Source organism: Fukomys damarensis, unplaced genomic scaffold (assembly GCF_012274545.1).
Source record: "Fukomys damarensis isolate Sample0158 unplaced genomic scaffold, DMR_v1.0_HiC HiC_scaffold_18, whole genome shotgun sequence".
Lineage (NCBI taxonomy): Eukaryota > Metazoa > Chordata > Mammalia > Rodentia > Bathyergidae > Fukomys > Fukomys damarensis.
In genome coordinates this window covers 36,393,780-36,408,681 of record NW_022900930.1, presented here as the reverse complement: position 1 = coordinate 36,408,681, position 14,902 = coordinate 36,393,780, and the positions used below count along the sequence as shown (strand labels likewise).

The following is a 14,902-nucleotide window of genomic DNA, read 5'->3' as shown; positions in this document are numbered from 1 at the left end:
AATGAAAAACTAAATCAAGAAAGGAGCAAATGAAATGAATAGACACTTCATTTACATGAAGAAATGCTCAAAATTGCTGGCCATTAAGGAAAGCAAATTAAAATAAGACTATTATTTGACCCTATCCTCGAAAGAATGGTCACCATCAAGAAATCAAATAATTACAAATGCTGGTGAGGCTGTGTGGGTAAAGGAACCTTTTTATACTGTGGCTGGGAACAAAAACTATACATACACTATGCTAATTAGTAGGGAAAATTCTTTAAAAAACTAAAAGAAAAAAAATTAATTTGACTGGCTATTCATGTTTTAGGTATTTTCAAGAGAGGTAAAAATTAATATTACAGTGATACCTGCATATCTATGTCTATGGAAGCACAACTCATAACAGCTAAATCTTGAAAGCAGCCTAACCGGCCATGATCAGATAAATGGATTAAGGAAATGTGGTATTTACACATAATGAAAGAGTACTATTCTGCTGGAAATATAAACCAGCTATGGATAGGAAAATGGATGCACCTTGAAATCATAATATTAAGTGTAATAAATCAGACACACACTTAAATATCATGTTTTCTTTTATATTAGAAACTCAAATTATAAATAAAGAACAAAAGATAATAGAAAACAAGGGAATAGATCTTTCAAAAAAGAAAAAGAGATCAAGAGATGGAGAAAGGGAGGACAGAAGGTAAAGGGGATGGAAAAAGGAAGTGTGTTATGTACCTGTACCGACTCTACACAAGGAGTTTGCATATTTTGTACCACCACCATGTACTAATGAAAATATACTACTGGAAGGTTTACTATGTCGACCCTAACAACAACAGCAGCAGCTGCAAACAAGGAGTTGCAGTAGCAGCAATAATTCCAAACTGAATGTACTTCAGAAGAATTCAATGATAAGAGATCAAATGACCTTATTGTCTTTGCAGGGTAATTTCTCAGAGAAGGCACAGTAATCATAATAGCATATACAACTACACTTGATCTTAGCCAAAAGGCCGAGAAGCGATAGCATATACAACTAATGGGAGAGCATTGATATATATGAGGTCATTAGAGATGGAACTGAGGAAAAACAGAAAAGTTGACTATTATATTTGAATGCAACAGCAGTTAGAAATTCAACAAGTATATAGGGAGCCTAAAAACTACTACCAAACACCTAGGCAAAACAAATATTTAAGGAATACTCCATCCATATTTCATATTCTTTTAACTATGCATTGAATACTCCACACTCTGGGCTATCAGATAGTTCTAGCTTCAGCAGCACATATACTAAAATTGGAATATCAGATAAGCTACATTATGGATATAAGATATACTTTAATAAATGTAATTCAATAGAATAACACAACCTTAATTCCTAGAACAAGAGGAAATCAAACAAAAGAGGTAACATTAAGGTAACTGAAAATTTCTCAAATATTTAATAATTAAGCAGTACATTTCTAAAAAACAAGTCAAATAATGGTCTCAGGAGAAACTAAACTTAGAGCAAAATTTAAAAAATTGTCAAAGTTCATGGGCTTCAATTACAGAAGAATTTAGTAGAAAATGTATTTAATTTAATGAATATATTACAAAGACAACCTAAGCTTCCACCTAAGAAATTAAGGAAGAAAAATTAAAGTTCAGAAGAAGAAAATAATTGATTAAAACCTAGAGCAGAAATAAACAGAACTAACACAGTTAACAATAGAGAAAATTAATGAAACTAAAGGTAGTTAAAAAATACTAAAGGTGTTCCTTTAAAATATCAATAAAACTCGTGAATATTTGGAAAGATTAACCAACAAAACAAAATAAAAATTAATAAGAAATGAAACACATGTAATCACTATTGCTGCCCTAAATTATAACAGAATAATAAAGGAATGTTATTCACTACTCTATGCATATAAATTAGACAAAGTAGATGAAATTAATCTATTCTTAGAAAGTTAAAACTATGAAATGTCAAGTAGAAAGATATAAACTTCGTAGCCCTTTGTATAATTTTAAAATGTAACTATGAGCTAAAAAACATCCACAAAAATACCAAAGTCATAAATATAATCTTAATGATAATTTCTATGAAACATTTTTTTAAATTACCAATTTTATGTACAATGTCCAAATTTTGGAGTTGTAAATGCCCTGTAACTCATATCATAAACAAGATTCCCCCTGATGATAAAACAAAAAAATAAATTATAAGAAAATTTTATATTAAAAATTTTATTTATAAATGCAGAATATCTTAAAATATTAGTAAATTGAATTTGTCAATCTTTATAATGAAATATATTACTCTCAACCAAAATTCATTCTCAGAAATAGGAATGGCTCATTGAATATGTCAATCAATGCAATTTATTATATTATCTCTTCAACACTGCATTAGAAAATACATTTAAAGTAACAAGAAAACAAAGTAAAATAAAGGAGTTATGGATTGAGAAAGAAAACACTCTGTTCGCAGATGATTTTGATGGTTAGAAAATAAGAAATAATGGCTATCATGCCATCGCACAACAGGCGGCCTTCATGCCACAGGGTGCACTTCTTTTCCTACCTGTTTTTTCCCTACCCTTAATAAAACTTCGCCACCATTAAAAAGAAAAGTATGAAATAACAAAGAAAATTAAAAGTAATTTTATTGGTTTTATGTGTGCATTGTACAAGTGGTCGTAAGTAGTTATAGCAGTGTTGTAGAATAGATAGTTAACACAAAAAGTCAGTTGCTTCCCTAGCTATCATGAATAATGTGACAATTAAGTTAAATTATCAACTTGATGGCTTGAGAGCTACCTAGGAGATTAGTATAGCCTGCTTCCAGATACATCTGGCTGGGTCATGAATATGTAATCTGGGGTACGCTATCTGTCCCCTGGCTTTTTCCTCTCTGGCTCTGTTTAGCTGTTCTGCTGCAATGCTACCAGAAAGTGGGCCCCTTTGCCCTTCCACCGTGATGTACCACCTTGGAGACAGTCATTCTTGGACTGAATTTTATGAATCCTGAGCAAAAGCAAAACCTCTCCTCCTTTAAGTTGTGTCAAGCATTTTTTTCTACTACTGGAAAAGCCAACTAATCCAGAAAATTGGTACTAGCAAAATGAGGTCATCACATCCACACCAGACCTATAGTTTGATGCCTTTGGAACTAGTTGTTGCAGGGATTTGGAAAGGTTAAAATAGACCAGCTAGAGGAGTTCTAGAACTGTTTACACAGAACTTGAAAACTAAATGGTAAGTTGCAGATTGGCACAAAGTATTTGAAAAGACATATGATGTAAAGGTGTTATCTGAAGTATGAAAAGAAACTTATAAGTCAACCTTAAAGTAACAGACAATCCAATTTGAAAAACTAAAAGACTGTAACAGACACCTCATCAAGATGATCAAACAGGTTAATGAAAAGACGCTCCACATTGCGCCTGATCAAGGGAATGCAAATTTTAAAAAACGTAGACATACTGTGACTACATCATCCATGCTTGCCAATTTGCAAAGCACTGTCAACACCAACTACTGGAAAGCAATTAGACTAACAGAAACTCATTCTTTCACAGCCAACTGAATGCAAATTGGTCCAGCCAAATTAGAAGTTAGAGCATTCTTTGCAAAATGAAACATACTTAAACCATACAATCTATCACTGGTGCTCCTTTATACTTACCCCAAAGATATGAAAATGGAAATCCAAACTTGCATGTGGATAGTTGCAGTAGTTTTACTTACATTCGTCAAAATTTTGGAGCAAGCAATATATGAATAAATAAATAAACTAGTCTGCCTAGATGAGGGTATATTATTCAGTATTAAAAAGAAATGTGATATAAACCCGTGATCAGAAACAGAAGAAACTTAAATGCACACCATAAGCTGTAAACAACCAATACAAAAGGTTACATACTATATGATTCCAATTATATGATATTCTGGAAAAGGCAAACTATGTATACATTAAAAAGGTTTGCTTGCCAGGAGTAATGGGGGAGAAATAAATAGATAGAGAATTTTAGGGTCATGAAGCTGTTCTGTATACTATAATGGTGAATACATGTTATTGTAAATGTGTTAAAAAAACATGTAATATATAATACTAACAGTGAACCTGTTAACAAATAACTCTGAATAATAATTATATGTTAATATAGTGTTTTCAACTGTCTAACAGTATTACATTGTTTGGTATGGATACTGTATTTACTGAAGAGGGAAGATCCACCTTAGTTATGGGTAGCACCGACCACTGCCTCATAGCCTGCATGGAATGAAAGGAAAAGAAGAAAGAAAAGCTCACTGCCTCAGCCTGACAAGTCGTGAACTGTTTCTCCTCTGTTGTTCCCTCTGCCATGCTGCTTTACCTAGAAACCAGCTGACTATAAACTGAAACCTCTACAGACCTTAAGCTGAAATTATCCTTTTCTCCTTTAACTTGTGGGTATTGGTTGTTTTGTTTCTGTAACAAGAAACTAATGAAAACACCTAGCCACTATTGAAGATATGTGAACAGTATCTGGCAGAAAACAATATAGAAGTTGGGAAGAGGCAAGAGAGACAGATTTAACAGAAAAGAGAAGAATGCAGTAACACCAAAGGGGTCAGAGTGTGTGGGCACTCACAATGAAACAGGAAAAATGTATTAATGGTATTTTGGAGAGATAATTCTCCAACTACCTCAAGTGTGTATTATATCAAATATATTTGTTGAGCAAATGGTTTGGGGAAGTGAAGACAGTCTCTCCTAATGGGGCAAAGAACACATTTGTTGTTGTCTAGAAAAATATTGTCTTTGGAGCAGAGGTCAGACAAGTTTACTATCATTGTTTTTTAAGAACACTAAATTTGGGGTTTCTCAGCTGGGACTCACCCTCTCTGTATGCAAGGACTTATTTATCGAACCTGCGGAAATTGTGAATGAATACAAATCTAAAGTCCTTTTGAGCACTAAAGCCCTCTGTGCTGCCACCATCTATTAATTTTTTGTAGCCACTGACCTGGTAACTTCTAAGGAGGGAAAATCTCAGACTTTTGACAAATATAGGTCCTGAACAAAAGGATGTTACCATTTAGATACTGAGCCAAGAGAAATTTACTTACTTATTTCAATTTAATCATCAAAGATGCCCAGTGGATTTTGTTTAATGTATAGCACAGAGGAAGAAAATGAAAATTAGAGAGTTTCACTAACCTCAAGGTCAAAATTAAAATTAGTGGTAGGAAGGAGCATGCATATGGCTGATGACAAGATGTGAGTTTGACGACTAGGAATATCTGACTCCCTAGATACCTAGATTTTAAGCAGAAGGCTTTATAATGGTCACATTTTTTCAAACTATAACTTGATCATGTATATGCAATATATCAGGGAGATAGAAAATTAGGCCAGATGAAAAATTAATATCTTATTGAAAAAAGTAATCCCTAAAGTTTTAAAAATTTAATAAAGTTTTAGTCTGACCTAATTAAGTAATTATATCAAAATCTTCTATTTACAAGAATAGGCTAGAACACTAGAAGGCTGCACTGATCTAAGTGCTAAATGCTTTTTATCTGGAATAATTGTGTACTTTTATTTTTGTTATGTTTAAATATATTCAAAATAATTAGAAAATTATCTGACAGAGAAATAGCTCATATCGATTTTTAAAAAGACATGCAAATATATCTATTGTATTTGCAAACTGTGAATCTCTAAAGGCATATTGTTATGGCTTGTGTTTAAATGTTCTCCCAAAGCCTCATGTGGTCATAGGTGGGGCTTCTCAGAGATGGCCAAACCTATTTTATGTGATGTTGGGATTAAGTGTGTGATGCTAGGGTTAGGTTATGTAGTTACTAAATTACTTGTTGATTGGTTTGGTATAGTTATTGGTGTGCATAATGGAAAGACCCACTTTGAGTGAGTGCTAAACACCCTAAGGGCACATATCCTGGATAGGTATTAGGTACAGAAATAGGGCTGCTGCACTTGCTTTCTGCTTCTTTGCTTCTTTGGTATTTTGCTGCGTTCTGCCCACCATGAACTGTTTCTCCTCTGAGGTGCCCCTCAGCCATGCCATTGTGCCTTGGAGTCAGCAAACTATGTACTAAAACGTCTACAAATTTTCAGCTGCAATAAATATTTCCTCCTTTAACTTAGAGTGTCTGGTATTTTGTCTGAGCAATGAGAAAAGTAACTAAGACACATATGGATTTATAACATATTAGTAATTGCTTTTATAAAAAATGTCAATTTTCCGTGATATCTTACATGTTAAAGAATATAATTAAATATTAATTTTTGAAAAAGTTAAGTGCCTGTTTCTCTTAATATATATAACTATTGATTTTTAGTAGGCATAATATTTTACTCCATGTTATGATGTTAATTTTATTGTTGCAATATTTTACAATTGTTGAAAAATTTATGTATTAAAATATAATAAACATATTACTTTATAACACTGAAATTATTGTAGAATATATCAATACCTTTAAATGTTGAAATGTTGTTTTATCTGACACTCAATTCTCAGATATAACTGACCAATACTGTAATCAAACTAAGCAATTTTCTCACATTGAAATTCTCAAAAGATCTACAACGTTAGGCACAAAGCTAGAAGGGACAACCTAAAAAGAAAGATATTGAATCAGAAAACAGTACGATTGAAAGTTATGAAAGGTACATGTGCAAGTGTGCTGCAGGATTAGACCACAATTCTGGATTGGAGCAGACAGAAAGGTCCAGAACAAAGTATCGAAAGGCAAGCAGCTCCTAGGAACTGATTTGGTCCTTCCTGAATTTTCAAAAATGCAGGCAATGGAGAGCAGTCCTAAGGCAAGACTCAATACACACTGGATCTGTGGCACAGCTGAGGAACACAGGGCTTAGGAAAAATCCAAGCTTATAAATTAAGTGGACTATGAATAAACACCCACTATTGCCTTAGAAAAAGCCACCACCTTTGTATTGGAATATGAACAAATTCAGATAAGCAAGGGACTTTACTATTCTAAATCAAATGAACTCATTTACTATATAATATATAATTAATGTGGAAGTGAATGCATTTTTCCACTAAATTAGAAGGTAAGATTATCCAAGGGTCACAATCCACAAAATAAAGCAGAAATTTATTTTGGCTCATACATATGTGAGGAATCAGTCTATAGTTAGCTGGGTCCACGGAAGGATGAACATGGTGGAAAGGATTGCTGGAGAAAAGATCCTAACGTCGCAGTAGCCAAGAACCAGAGAGAGAAAGAAATCAGGGGAGTGAAACATACACTTCCAGGTCACACTCCAGTGAAACATCTCTCATCTCTTCTGATCAACAGAGGGCTGTTCTCCCTATGTTCTCCTAACAGCACATTTAGCTATTGGATTTATTCATTGATGAGTATAATACCCCCATGAACCAATCACATTCCTAAATTCAACCTCTGAATTTTCTTATCTAAATCAGAACACCAAGGATAAATGCTTTATAAGATACACCAATACTTTAGAAACACTATGTAGAATAGCTTCCTTAGGTAATGCCGGGTGTGAGACATATTTTCTTCCCCAATTTAAGAGAATAAAAGATTTTGAAAATATATAAGGACCTTTTGTTCTGTTAAACTAAACATGCAAACAAAGGGAAATTAATCTACTTAGAAATTTCACAGGATTTAAGAAAATGCAGTAACAAGCCAAGCATAGTGGTACAGCACTGTAATCCTAGCATTCTGGGAAGCTGGGGCAGAGAATAGCAAGTTAGAGCCCATCCTGAGTAACCTGGTGACATAGGAAGATCTTGTGTCAAAATAAAAAATAAAATATGGATTCAGGATTTAGCTTAGTTTGAAGGCCTTAGGATTAGTCCCCAGTTCCAAACACACACACAACTGAAGAAACAAAGAAATAGCTTATTAAAATTCTTGAAAAAAATTGTGTTTGCTAATAGCTTCATTACTGTAATTTCCCACTTAATTGATGATAGTAATTCTGTAAAAATAAAAAACAGTAGTCATTTTCCCAAAAGTAGGAAATTGGCATAAATGTAATTTAGAAGAAAATGCATGAGAAATTAATTGGTAATATATTAATTAAGTTGTCCATTGCTACCATAACTATCATCCTATATCACCCAGAAATGTGGTAAATTCTAGCATGGAGGGTACATATAAAACATTTAATTAGAGAAAAGTAAATGATGTGTATTTTTTCTGTTGGTATCTCACAATCTTTATTATATATTATTTCATGAAAACTTGGCTTCAGAAAATATACACTCTCTGCTAGGGATTTAGCTCAGTGGCACTGCACCTGCCTTCTAAGGGCAAGGTCCTGAGTTCAATCCCCAATACCAAAAATAAAAATAACGATAAATTACATACACCTGCACACATATTATCAGAAATTGGCCAAAATAGTAGTTAACATAAACAAGTAACTCATTACACTTCTGAGAAGTATGCCAACATGACTAACAACTGCTTCTGTCATATGCATACATAACAGTGCTCGCATTCATTTTGTTTTTAAAATTGAATGTTACTTTTTGTACATTTCTACTTGGTAACTAACATGCTATAGTACTATAAGATATTTTACACCAGTCAACAAAATTATGTATTGTTGAGCAGATGACATGTGACTGAAGAGAGAACCCAAAAGTTCATGTGATAATGTAGTTCTGGGTCAGCAAGCAAGGTACACATTTTCCCTGTCACTTTAATTGTGTGTATTTAGACTTACTACCTAACTTCTCTATGTCAAGCTAAAGATCTCTCAAGTAAGGCTGAAAATAATGTCTCCTTCATAGGGTTTTGTGAAGATTAAATGAAATAATAGAAGTAAAGCAACTAGTGGAGCATTGAATATATACTAAGAAGGGCTAACTGATATGTCTAGTCCTTGTACTTTAAAATCGTTAAAAAGTTTAAGCCCAACCAATTTAAGATAGTTAATCAAAGTTTACAAAGCTGGCAAATCTGGATTGAAATCAATCTCTACATTAGAATGCAGAGGATGGGATTCAAAATCAGAAAGTCAGCCTGGTATCTATTTTAAATTAGAGGGAAATTCTTTATTCCATTTTTTTCCTGTATCCAACTGGTCTACCACTAAAGACTATTATTTTCTTATATTCGATCTCTCCTCTCCTCTCTCTACTCTCTTTCATGATATTAGGCACTAAGCCTAGGGCTTTCTTCTATACATGTATTATATTCTTTCAGCTTCACTTTGGGGCTGATATGAATTCATGTTGCAAATGGGGGACAGCAATAGTGGGAGGAAGAACACTTACTGATTACCATTATAGAAGCTGAATAACTTGTTAGTATCTTTTCATTTAAGTTGCTCTTCCTACCTTCACTACTGACACTCTACTGGCAAAAATGACTTGTGTTACTGAATATGCATCCAAGCTGCCTCTTTCAAGTAAGAATTTAATATTTGTTTCTGATTTTTAGTTCCATTAAGTATTCCAGAGATTTTTTTCCTCCTTTTCTGAACATGTATTAGTCTTCCCAAAATTCTTACTCTAATTTTCTCACTTTCTGCGTTTTAGTGAAACTCATTTATTTTTGTGGCTTGGTCTATGACCTTAATGATTCATTTTTCAATGTCTACTCCAATCTAGACATCCTCCTTTAGATGTATAAACACAAATATTTTAAACGTATTGCAGATATTTCTGAATTTAACAACTTTTCTAACTCAATGAGATATTCTAAAAATTTTTAATTCTAGTTTTATCATGGTAATCTTGTTACCATTCTTCTTTCTTTACTCAATTTGGTCAGTGAACAAGTTCTAATCATTTATAATCCTGCACATTTCCTGAGTCTATCCAAAGAACATAGTCACCATTATCCCAAGCCTCACTTATTATCAGACTCCATTCTTGAATCACAATAGCTGGCCCTCATTCCTCCCAAGTTATTTACAAACCTATATATAAAGTCCCTCATAAATGCTGAATTCACTGAAAGTCTTTATAGAAAGGATTTGGCAAAATGAAAAAATGCACAAGTATATTACATTCTTTAACCAGTGACTATAACTATCAACTACACAATTGTATCATTTTCTTACATTAGACATTTGCAAAATAATAATTTGATAAATAACAAATAAGTATCTATTTATTCCCATGATAAAATGATTCATCCAGCCAAATCATTAGAGCAACTCAGTAAAAAGTATCATTTGATGCTAGTTCCTGAGTTCAATTCCCGGTACTCAGAAAAAAAATCCTAAAAAGTATCATTAAACAAGTATAGAATGGTATGTATAGGATCTTAAGTACATGTAAATTACTTGTTTAAAGTAGATTATATAGAAAAAAATAAATTCTTATTGTTTGCACTGAATTCCATCTGGCTTCATGCTTTTACTTTTATAAAATATAGATGATCTTTACATCTAAAATAGACAAAATGTGGATCTTTGTCTTCTATTTCTGAAGAAATGAACCAACAAATAAAGCATTTACTTTCGATTTTGAGGCTCAAAATAATTGTGATCTTGTTATCTCATCGAGTTATGAAAAAGTTGAAAATTTACATAAAGAATCTGTAATATAGGTGCAAATTTTATTCTAAAAGATGATGCAGTATATGTGGTTCTATAGTTAAAATACATTTCATGATTATTCAGTTACAAAAATTTCACTTAAGATTTTCTAAATACAAACTAACTGACTTTATATTTGGAAAACTAAAAGGGTTTATATTAGAAGAAGAATAGCAAAAATCTCCTAAATATCTTACATTATTTTTAATATTGCTGAGGAGCTATCAATATTTTTAGTACAAGATTATTCATTTCTATATGCTACACATTGAATGGAGAGATGATAATCAGGTATGTTCTTAGAAACAATATGTGATCTAGCATCATTATTTTTTTTTTAATTGAGTTTATTGGTACATTTAGGGATACAGTACAGTTACATTCATTGTTGGGATCATGTACCTTTATATGGCAAGTCTTGATTCTCATTTTTTCCCCTTACCTCTGCCCTCCCTTCACCCCCTCCTCCCCTCCCCATCTACAAACACTTTATTTTCATCTTTTCATTCTCTCACATTTTTTTCTTTTCCCTTTTTGTTCTTCCCCTACGTATCACACCTTCCCTACACCTTTAGCTCCTTTCCTCCCATTTCTAAATGTCAGTAATCTTATTAGAATCTTATGCATTGTTGCAGAATATTCACACCAGGGAAACTATTTGGTATTTACACATGTGGGACTTATTTATTTCACTTAGGAGTATATCTTCAATATGTATCCATTTTCCTATGAATGAATCTATTCTCTCGCTCTTTATGGCTGAGTAATATTCCATTTTATAGAAAAACCACAACTTCTTTATCCAGTTTCCAACGGATGGGCAAATAGGTTGTTTCCAAGATTTAGCTATTACAAACTGTGCCGCTATAAACATGGGTGCACATACTTCTCTGTGATATGATTCTTTTAGTTCTCTTGGAAAGATACCCAACAGAGGGATGGCTGGGTCAAATGGAACCTCCAGTCCAAGCTCTTTGAGGTATCTCCATATTGATTTCCATAGTGGTTGCACTAGTCTGCACTCCCACCAACAATGGAGGAGGGTTCCTTTCTCCCCACAACCCCGCCAACATTTGTTATTGTGTGATTTCTTGATAGCAGCCATTCTTTGTGGGGTGAGGTGGAATCTCAGTGTTGTTTTCATCTGCATCTCTCGAATGACCAGTGATGTGGAACATTTTTTCATATATTTTCTTGCTGCTTTCACTTCTTTGTATGAGAAATGTCTGTTCATTTCGGATGCCCATTTTTGGATCGGGTCTTTATATTTGGGGGGACTGATTGTTTTGAGTTCTTTATATATCCTTGATAATAGTCCTTTGTCTGAGGTACAGCTGGTAAAAATTTTTTCCCACATTGTAGATTGTCTCTTAGTTCTGCTAATGGTTTCTTTTGAAGTACAGAAGCTTTTTAGTAAGATGAGATCCCACTTGTTGATTCTATCTGCTAGTTCCCGTGCTACTGAGGATTTGTTCATAGACTCTTTTCCTATACCAATGTCTTCCAGAGTTCTACCTAACTTACCTTCCAGCAAGTTTAATGTTTCTGCTTTAATATTTAGATCTTTAATCCATTTGGATTTTAATTTAGTGCATGGCGAAAGATAAGGGTCTAATTAATCTGTGGGACAGGTTGATATCCAGTTTTTCCAACACCATTTATTAAAGAGGCTATCTTTCCTCCACTGAGGATGGTGAGCTCCTTTGTCGAAGATGAGGTAGCTGAGTACATCTGCATTTGTTTTTGTGTCTTCCAGTCTGTTCCATTGATCCTCAGGCCTATTTCTTTGCCAGTACCATGCTGATTTTATCACAGTGGCTTTGTAGTATAGTTTCAAATTGGGAATTGTTACACCTGGTGCCATGTGACTGCTGCGTATAATGGCTTTTGCTATTCTAGGTCTCTTATGGTTCCAAATGAATTCATTTGGAACCACAAGAGACCTAGAATATTTTATAATGATTATTTATTTCCTTCCTTAAATGGAACGGGATGAAAAGTAAAAAGTTTTTGTGTAAAGACTGAATCTCTAAGGCATATTAAAGCTGAAGACAAAAGGCAGATTTGAATTTAAAGATAGCTTAACAACAGCATCATTCCATCCACTGTAATTTTATGTGCTTTTTGAAAAACCTACAAATTTTATCATATAAATTTCAGGAAAAGACTGGCTGATATCAAGCAATACATCTCAACATTTCCATTTAAATGCCAAAGCACCTAGCTCCTGGTTTCCTCTGTTGGTTGTATGTAAGCAATAGCATTCGAGTAGTAAGAACCAGTAGGCCAAACCACAAGTTGCCAGGGTTCTGCTTTGTTGGGACCCATTCTATGCTTATTATCAAATACTTTGAAAATTTTTAATTCAGTACTTTTTTTAAAAAGGAGGGACTTTTGCTGAATTTTGTAAATAATTATCTACAAATAAAATGTCAGGAAAAGCTTAAGAATTTTATTTTTTACTGCAAGAAAAAAGCTGTTCCTAATTTTATAGCTCATAACGTACACTGAATAAACTCAAAATAAAAAATTTCCTACTAAATTTTAGGATAAAGATAAAAATCTCAATAGTAATTCTGTGTTCATGGTAAAATATTTTTGTAAAATTTAAAATCAATCTATAAGAAAGTTAAAAAAAACCAAGTTTCACAGAATAGCTGTAAAAATCTCCACATTTATAAATAGTCCCTTTTCAGGTTATGTTCTGTTTTTGAACATACATTAATGTTAATATAAGAATATATATTCTTAAAGCAAAAACGTTATATTTATCATACACTTTCAGGTGCCAGTTGTCAATAATTCTATTTATTTTAGTGAAACTACTTAAACAAGATTATAGAACTTGCTACTTAGGCATATTATTCTCATGGAGAAATTTGTATGTTGCAAGGATATGTTTATACCAGGTTCTTAAATCTTTTTTCTATTGAAAATTTATTCCATTATTGGGGGAATATTAAAAATTTTATAAAATTAAATATTGAAAATAAAATTATTTTATCAGTTGGAAAAGAGCACACATCATAAATACCTATGCAATTTATAATTATTATTAAAATTACATAAACTTCATAGTTTTCAGAGCAATTCAATCAGTCCAAAAAGCAAAAAGGAATCAGATTATAGATCTTATCCTCATGTTTTGTCTTTTTGTAGATAAAAACTGTAGACTTTCCAATTCAACAACTGAAAACTGGCTCCATCGCTAACTCCACATCTATTTCAAAATATTTCAGTCAGGCTTAGATGGGGTACTTGTGTAAAAGAACACCTGCCTTTTTTGTTTATGTTTTTTTCTGATGAATGGTCTAGGGCCCCACAGCAAAATTTCACAGATACCAATGCTCTCTGATATAAAAGGTACTCAGCCTGAGTCTTTTTGTACTTGTTCCTGTGCAGGTCTCAAGGAAGAATGAAGGGAGGAACAACATCTTTGTGCTTTGCTGGACACATTGCACTTAAAAATGTGTGTTTAACATCAAAAGCCAATTATATGAAAAAAAATGAGTAGGAAAATGGACTTACTTTGAAACCATAATTTTAAGTGAAATAACTAAGACACACACTTAAATATCGCGTGGTTTCTCTTATATAAGAAACATTGTATTTATTACTATATAAAAGAAAGATAACAGGACAAAAGAGAAAGAAAGAAAAAGAACAGTAATACAGTGAGGAAATATAAGCAAAAGCGTAAAAGTGTAGCTTGATTTAGTACAATTGTCTTAGATGTTTTATCTGGCCTATTAGTATGGTTTTAATTTGAATACATGACCACTGTTTTTAAGGTTTTAAAAGGTAAATAAATGAATCTGATGCTGGAAAATAAAAATAAAAGGGGGAGCAGATGGAAGAGAGAAAAAGATGGGAATTGAAATGTGTTATGTATATGTACCTATTCCCTACAGTAAAAGAAATCATTGTTTACTGGAAACATGCACTAATAAAAGTCAATAAATAAATAAAAAGTCTTTTAGTAACTCTTCAAAATGGCATTTGAATTCTTAAAACCTGCTTTGTTCAAATTTTCCTTGCAGTCCTACTAGTGTTAATTTTGCAAATTAATACACATATTCTTATATATACTAATTAGCAGCGATTGCATACTGATCAATTTAAGAATAATTGAATAAATTTATTTCACAAAATTAAAATTACTAAAGCAATGAAGGGATGGAGTTCTAGGCATTAATGAATGTTCTGAGAGGTTTAAACTGTATTATATCATTTCTAAAGACCTTGTATAGTTTTTAAAGAATGTTTTGAATTACCAAGTAATATCATGTAAAGCTTAAGCTATTAAATTTTAAATATAAACAAACATTCATTTGAGAAATAAAAAATTAACAA

At 32.6% G+C, this 14,902-nt stretch overlaps 1 protein-coding gene and 1 pseudogene across 6 annotated transcripts in view; both read right to left on the bottom strand.

The window, feature by feature from the left end:
• Window positions 1-14,902, bottom strand: part of Spock3 (SPARC (osteonectin), cwcv and kazal like domains proteoglycan 3) — a 381,013-nt gene that overhangs the window by 100,950 nt on the left and 265,161 nt on the right. The gene's annotated exons all lie outside the window — the stretch shown is intronic.
• On the bottom strand, window positions 863-1,019 carry LOC117286808 (annotated as a pseudogene).